Genomic DNA, 7728 nt, shown 5'->3' with positions numbered 1-7728 from the left:
ACCCAACATATTTTGAACAGTTCACTTAGCATTATTACTTTTTCTTCCCTCTTCCCGTACAACAAACATTAAATAAAATTTAAAAAAAATTAATAACAACAATGAAATAGAATGAATGATAATAATGTCTGGAAAATAAAAGTAGGCAGTGAATTTTTTTTTTTAAAGATCTTTGTTATGGGAGTTCCCGTCGTGGCTCAGTGGCTAACGAATCTGACTAGGAACCATGAGGTTGCAGGTTTGATCCCTGGCCTTGCTTAGTGGGTTAAGAATCCTGTGTTGCCATGAGCTGTGTTGTAGGTTGCAGACACGGCTTGGATCCTGCGTTGCTGTGGCTCTGGCGTAGGCCGGTGGCTGCGGCTCGGATTAGACCCCTAGCCTGGGAACCTCCATATGCCGCGGGAGCGGCCCAAGAAATGGCAAAAAGACAAAAAAAAAAAAAAAAAAAAAAAAAAAGATTTTTGTTATGACAAAATCACACCACTAAAAAAAAAAAAAAAAAAAAAAAAAAAAAAAGTACACATAAATGTGTACATTAAAATAAAAACAAATATTATTGTACAAACTACTTTTAATTATAAATACAATATTTTCAGTTATATTAACACCCTGTGGAAAAGGAAAAGAAATTTATACCTACATATAGGTATGTCACCAGTAATAAGTAACAATATTACTGTTTTGGATCCTTTCTCCAAATTTGTCAAAGATATGGACAAAATTAATCTTTTTCTTGGTTTCATGTGGAGTAAACTGCATTCTAAGACATCAATTTAATTACTCACAATTGATTTGAATGCTTTTCATTTCAATTTTGAAGTTTTTTTTTTCACTGAAGCAACGGATGTACAAATGGGAAAATTTTTATACATAGGATATGTGTGGCAAAGGTTTATTTAAAAAAATCCCATTTTACAATTCCAGAAATTACAAGATTTCCTATATCTTCCTTTCTTCAGGATCAACTTTAGAAGCCTTCCAATGTCTCTGCAGGTTGAAAAATTGATTAAGTACAAATAATAATTGCAAATGACCACATGGAATGACAATGAAGTTACTCAAGTTGTTTCTTTGACTTTATAATGTCTATGAAATCCTATCACTGTTTATTTCAAATCTACTTTCGAAACTCTGAAATATTCCAAAATGGGCAATTACAAATAATGTAAACCAGGTGATGCTCTGAGTGAACTTGAGCAATTCCAAACCATTCCAATTTGCTCCCAAACCACATATGTCAATCAGCACAACTGGGAATTCTGTGAATTAACTTCCATAAAGAATACGATTTTTACTAGAAGAAAAGTGACACAGATCTGCTAATGGGAAATATATATATAGTTGATCCTCATTATTCATGGATTCCAGAATGTCAATTTACCTACCTATTAAAATTTATTTGTAGTCCCCAAATCAAGACTCACAGCTCTTTCAGAATCAAGCACAGGCATGCACAGAGTAGCAAAAAAAAAAAAAGTTGATTCACAAAATATGCATAATCCCCGATGAGGCTGAACAAGGCAATATTCTGGTTAAGGCTTCTTGTTCCAGCTCTCATGAATAAATGCTTATGATATATATATGAAGAAAATGAAAACACTTTAAAAATAATAATATATGTGCAAAATATATATCAGTGCCTTCAAATATTATAGCCTAAAATTCCTCAATGTTATTTTCTGGTTCAGTTTATAAACTCCAAAATGCTAAGAATTTTGTCTCTATAGATTTTTTTTTGTGCTCATTGTTTCAGCCAGTGTCTCAATAGTTCTGTCTAATGATGGAAATAGGCAAGAAAACAAATATATACTTCTTATGCACTAAGAGATGAACTAAACGTAATTTCAATTTCTGGTCCCAGTTGCAACAAAAATGTCTTCCAATTGCCTTTGGAGGCCAGGAGAAAACAAAGAAAGGTGGGTGTTATTTTCAAGGGTGCTATTTTCAAGTGGGAGGTGTTTCTTGTATGCATGTTCATTTTAGGTGACAGATGGCATTGTCCCTCTTTTTTCCACCCACAGTGGCTTTTCTTTCTCCACTTCATTTGCTTTTGTTACTGTATCGGCCATCTATATTTTGGTCAAATATGTTAACTATATTTTCTTTTTTGGCTATAACTTTAAACTCAGTATCATTTTTAATAGGGAAGAAAACTATAGCAAAATGTGATACAGTACAGGCCAAACAGGAAAGTGTTTAGCTCACCCCAGTACTGATACAACCATAGCATCCCTGGTTTTGCTGTTTTCTATATGGGCATTTCACACCTAAGTTTATTTAGGAAAAGAAAAATTGAACCCATAAGACAGTTGAAAGTTATTCACCTGGTATATGCCACTCATTTTTTAAGAAGGGAAACTACTTGAGATAGGACAATTTAATTGCATAGGGGGAAAAATCCTCAAGTAATTGGCAAAATTCTCAATTTAATATACTATCTAATAAATTAATTAGGTTGCCTTGTTGCTCCTGATTCTGTCACTGGATTGACTAAGTGACTTTAGATGTGTTGTTTGATTTCCTGTTTGTTTCCTCATCAGTAAAAATGGGTCTTAAATCTCAGTTGGTAGCCTTGGATGGTGAATAAGTGAGGTACAGTGTAACCAAAAAGTAAAAGAAGATTCCCTGTGGTGTGTGATCTGAGCTGAGTCAGTATGAATTAAACAAAAAGATTTAGCAAAACCAAGCAGGAGCAAATGAGGTGATGGTGCCATCTGCTGCTTTGTATTACACATTTCAAGGCAAGTTAGAGGAAGTGAATCTGTATTATTCACTTGTGAGTAAAACCGAAGAATTTTTGCAGCTCGGACCTGATTCATGATCAAAACATGACTTTCATTCTGCATGAAGTCATCTCTATTTCTTCATTCCTAAGAAATTGTGATTGTTGGGAGTTATTCTATTGAGAGCAGCCATTGGATCCCCTCAATAATTTCCACAAGTTGGCCATCTGTATATCTTCTTTGGAGAAATGTCTATTCAGGTCCATTGCCCATTTTTCAATTGGATTGTTGGCTTTTTTGCTGTTGAGTTGTATAAGTTGTTTGTATATATTAGAGATTAAGCCCTTGTCAGTTGCATCATTTGAAACTATTTTCTCCCATTCTATAAGTTGTCTTTTTGTATTTTTGGTTTTTTTATGGTTTCCTTTGCTGTGCAAAACTTGTCAGTTTGATTAGGTCCCATTGGTTTATTTTTGATTTTATTTCTGATGCTTTAGGAGACTGACGTGAGAAAACATTTGTAAGATTGATGTCAGAGAATGTTTTGCGTATGTTATCTTCCAGGAGTTTGATGGTGTCTTGTCTTATATTTAAGTCTTTAAGCTATTTTTTTGGTGGGGGGGAGCACCTGTGGCATGTGGAGATTCCCAGGTTAGGGGCCTAATCCGAGTTGTAGCCACTGGCCTACGCCAAAGACACAGCAATGCCAGATCCGAGCCGTGTCTGCGACCTACACCACAGCTCATAGCAACACCAGATCCTTAACCCACTGAGTGAGGCCAGGGATCAAACCCACAACCTCATTGTTCCTAGTTGGATTTGTTAACCACTGAGCCATGATGGGAACTCCCTTTAAGCCATTTTGAGTTAATTTTCGTGCAAGGTGTGAGGTTGTGTTCTAGTTTCATTGAGTTGTATGCAGCTGTCCAGGTTTCCCAGCAATACTTGCTGAAAAGACTGTCTTTTTCCCATTTTACGTTCTTGCCTCCTTTGTCAAAGATTAACTGACCATAGGTGTCTTGGTTTCTTTCTAGGTTCTCTATTCTGTTCCATTGGTCTGCATGTCTGTCATGGTACCAGTACCACACTGTCTTGATGACTGTGTCTCTGTAATATTTCCTGAAGTCTGGGAGAGCTATGCTTCCTGCTTAATTTTTGTTCCCCAGGATTGCTTTGGCAATTCTGGGTCTTTTGTGGGTCCATATAAATTTTTGGATTGTTTGTTGTAGTTCTGTGAAGAATGTCATGGATAATTTGATAGGGATTGGATTGAATCTGTAGATTGCTTTGGGTAGTATGGCCATTTTTATAAGATATACAGATGGCCAACAAGCACATGAAAAAATGCTCAACATCACTCATTATTAGAAAAATGCAAATCAAAACTACCATGAGGTACCACCTCACACCAGTCAGAATGACCTTCATTAATAAGTCCACAAATAACAAATGCTGGAGAGGGTGTGGAGAAAAGGGGACCCTACTGCACTATTGGTGGGAATGTAAGTTGATACATCTGCTATGGAAAATAGTATGGAGATTCCTTAGAAAACTATATATAGAATTACCATATGAGCCAGCAATCCCACTCTTAGGCATATATCCAGACAAACCTTTCCTTGAAAAAGACACATGCACCCCACATGTTCATTGCAGCACTGCTCACAATAGCCAAGACATGGAAACAACCTAAATGTCCATCAACAGATAATTGGATTAGGAAGATGTGTTATATATACACAATGGAATACTACTCTGCCATAAAAAAGAATAAAATAATGTCATTTGCAGCAACATGGATGGAACTAGAGACTCTCATACTGAGTGAAGTATGTCAGAAAGAGAAAGACAAATACCATATGCTATCACTTATATCTGGAATCTAACATATGGCACAAATGAACCTTTCCACAGAAAAGAAAATCATGGACTTGGAGAATAGACTTGTGGTTGCCAAGGGGGAGGGGGATGGATTGGGATGGATTGGGAACTTGAGGTTAATAGATGTAGACTATTGCCTTTGGAATGGATAGGCAATGAGATTCTGCTGGGGAACTATGTCTAGTCACTTGTGAAGGAGCATGATAATGTGAGAAAAAAGATTGTATACTTGTATGTGTAACTGGCTCACCATGCTGTACAGTAGAAAATTGACAGAACAATGAAAATAAAAATGAAAATTAAAAAAATTTCTACATGCATTTCCTGTATTTTAAATTTTTAATGTCTTCCAATGTTTTACAAGTTCCTAAAGGACAGGAGACTTTTGTTCACTACAAATTCCCAGCATCTAGAATAGTGCTTCACATATTAAATAAGTGAATGAAATGTAAATATGTACGAATTTTTAATTTGTTTATTTTCTTCCTATGCACTAGATAGTAAGCACCCTGAGAATATGCTTTCTATGTATTAATTACAGCCTACTCTGTTGGCACTAGAGAAAGAAGGCATTTAAGAAAGTTGTAGAATGAATTTGGTAAAAAAAAAAAAAAAGTAAAAAGAGCTTCTAATCCACATCTCTTGTTATTTTGAAAACAAAATATCTTAATATAGAATTATTTTGATATTTAGGTTACTGATGTACATAAGCAAGTATTTTTAAAATTATATATTAGACTTCATCATGTTCATCTGCTAACCCCAGATTCCCACTCCATCCCACTCCTTCCCTCTATCCCCTGGGAAACACAAGTCTGTCATACATGTCCATGATCTTTTTTGTTTTGTAGATAGATCATTTATTCTATATTTTAGACTCCAGTGTAAGTGATATGGTGTCTGTCTTTAGCCTTCTGACTTACTTCATTCAATATGAGTTTCTAGTCCCATCCATGTTGCTGCAAATGGCATTATTTTGTCATTTTTACGGCTGAGTAGTACTCCATTGTACTGCATCTTCCTAATCCATTCATACTTCAATGGGCATTAAGTTGTTTTCATGTCTTGGCTATTGTGAATTGCCCTGCAATGAACATACAGGTGCATGTATCTTTCTCAAGACAAGTTTTGTTCATATGCCTAAGAGTGGGATTGCTGGGTCATACAGTAGTTCTATATATAGTTTTCTGAGCTATTTCCGTACTATTTTCCACAGTGGTTGTACCAATTTACATTCCCACCAACAGTGTAGGAGGATTCTCTTTTCTCCACACCCTCTCCAGCATTTGTTATTTGTTGACTTGTTAATGATGGCCACTCCAAATGGTGTGTGGTTGTACCTCACTATAGTTTTGATTTGTATTTTTCTAATAATTAGTGATTTTGAACATTTTTTCATGTACCTGCTGGCCATTTGTACATCTTCTTTGGTGAAATATCTTTTTAGTTCTTCTGCCCATGTTTCAATTGGGTTGTTTGTTTGTTTGTTTGTTTTTGTTGAGTTGTATGAGTTGTTTTTATATTTTGGAGATTAAACCTTTGTCAATTGAGTCATTTGCAAAAATTTTCTCCCATTCTCTGGGTTGTCTTTTCTTTTTTTTAATGGTTTCCTTTGCTGTGCAGAAGCTTCTGAATTTAACTAGGTCCCATTGGTTTATTTGTGTTTTAATTGTCTTTATTCCAGGAGGTGGATCAAATAAGATGTTGCTGTGATTTATGTCAAATTCCATTCTGCCTATGTTTTCCTCTAGGAGTTTTATAGTGTCTGGCCATACATTTAGGTCTTTAATCCATTATGAGTTTATTTTTGTGTATGGTGTTAGACAATGTTCTAATTTCATTCTCTTACATGCAGCTGTCCAGTTTTCCCAGCACCATTTATTGAAGACACTATTTTTCCTCCACTGTATGTTCTTGCTTCCTTTGTCATAGATTAATTGACCATAGGTGTTTGAGTTTACTTCTGGGCTTTCAATCCTGTTTCATTAATTTACTTTTCTGTTTTCATACCAGTACCATACCATCTTGATGACTGTAGTTTTGTAGTAGAGCCTGAAGTCAGGGAGCCTGATTCCTCCAGTTTCATTTTTTCTTTTCAATATTTCTTTGGCTATTCAAGGTTTTTTTGTGTTTCCATACAAATTTTAAAATATTTTGTTCTAGTTCTATAAAGAATATAATTCGTAACTTGATAGGGATGACACTGAATCTGTGGATTGTCTTAGGTAGTATTGTCATTTTTTACTGTATTGATTCTTCCAATCCAAGAGCATGATATATTTTTCCATCTATTTGTGTCTTCCTTGATTTCTGTCATCAGTGTCTTACAGTTTTCAGAGTATAGGTCTTTTGTCTCTTTAAGTAGGTTTATTCCCAGGTATTTTATTATTTTTGATGCAATATAAATGGGGTTGTTTCCCTGATTTCTCCTTCTGATCTTTCATTGTTAGTATATAGTAATGCAATTGATTTCAATGTATTAATTTTGTATCCTGTGACTTTACCAAATTCATTGATGAGCTCTAATAGTTTTCTTATAGTGTCTTTAGGATTTTTTAGGTATGGAATCATGTCATCTGCAAGCAATGAGTTTTGTTTCTTCTTTTCCAATATGGATTCCTTTTATTTCTTTTTCTTCTCTGATTGCCATGGCTAGGACTTCAAAAACTATGTTGAATAACATTGATGAAAGAGGACATCCTTGTCTTGTTCCTGATCTTGGTGGAAATGCTTTCAGTTTTTCACCATTGAGAATGATGTTACCTGTGGATTTGTCATACATGGCTTTTATTATATTGAGGTAGTTCCCTTCTAGGCCCACTCTCTGGAGAATTTTTATCAGAATGGGTGCTGAATTTTGTCAAAGGGTTTCTCTGCATCTATTGAAATGATCATATGGTTTTTATTTTTCAGTTTGTTAATGTGGTTATCACATTGACAGATTTGCTGATATTGAAGAATTCTTGCATCCCTGGGATAAATCCTACTTGATCATGTTGTATGATCTTTTTAATGTATATTTGTATGTGGTTTGCTAATATTTTGTTAGGTAAAAGAATATGTGTGTGAGTGTGTATACACACACACACACACACACATATATATATATATAGACTGGGTCACT

Source organism: Sus scrofa, chromosome 5 (assembly GCF_054392235.1).
Source record: "Sus scrofa isolate SSC_HxYL_T2T_F1_AM1 chromosome 5, Sscrofa_HxYL_maternal_Yorkshire_Landrace_v2.0, whole genome shotgun sequence".
In the NCBI taxonomy this organism is placed as follows: domain Eukaryota; kingdom Metazoa; phylum Chordata; class Mammalia; order Artiodactyla; family Suidae; genus Sus; species Sus scrofa.
The sequence above is the reverse complement of the archived record's forward strand: the minus strand, read 5'-3'. Positions refer to the sequence as shown.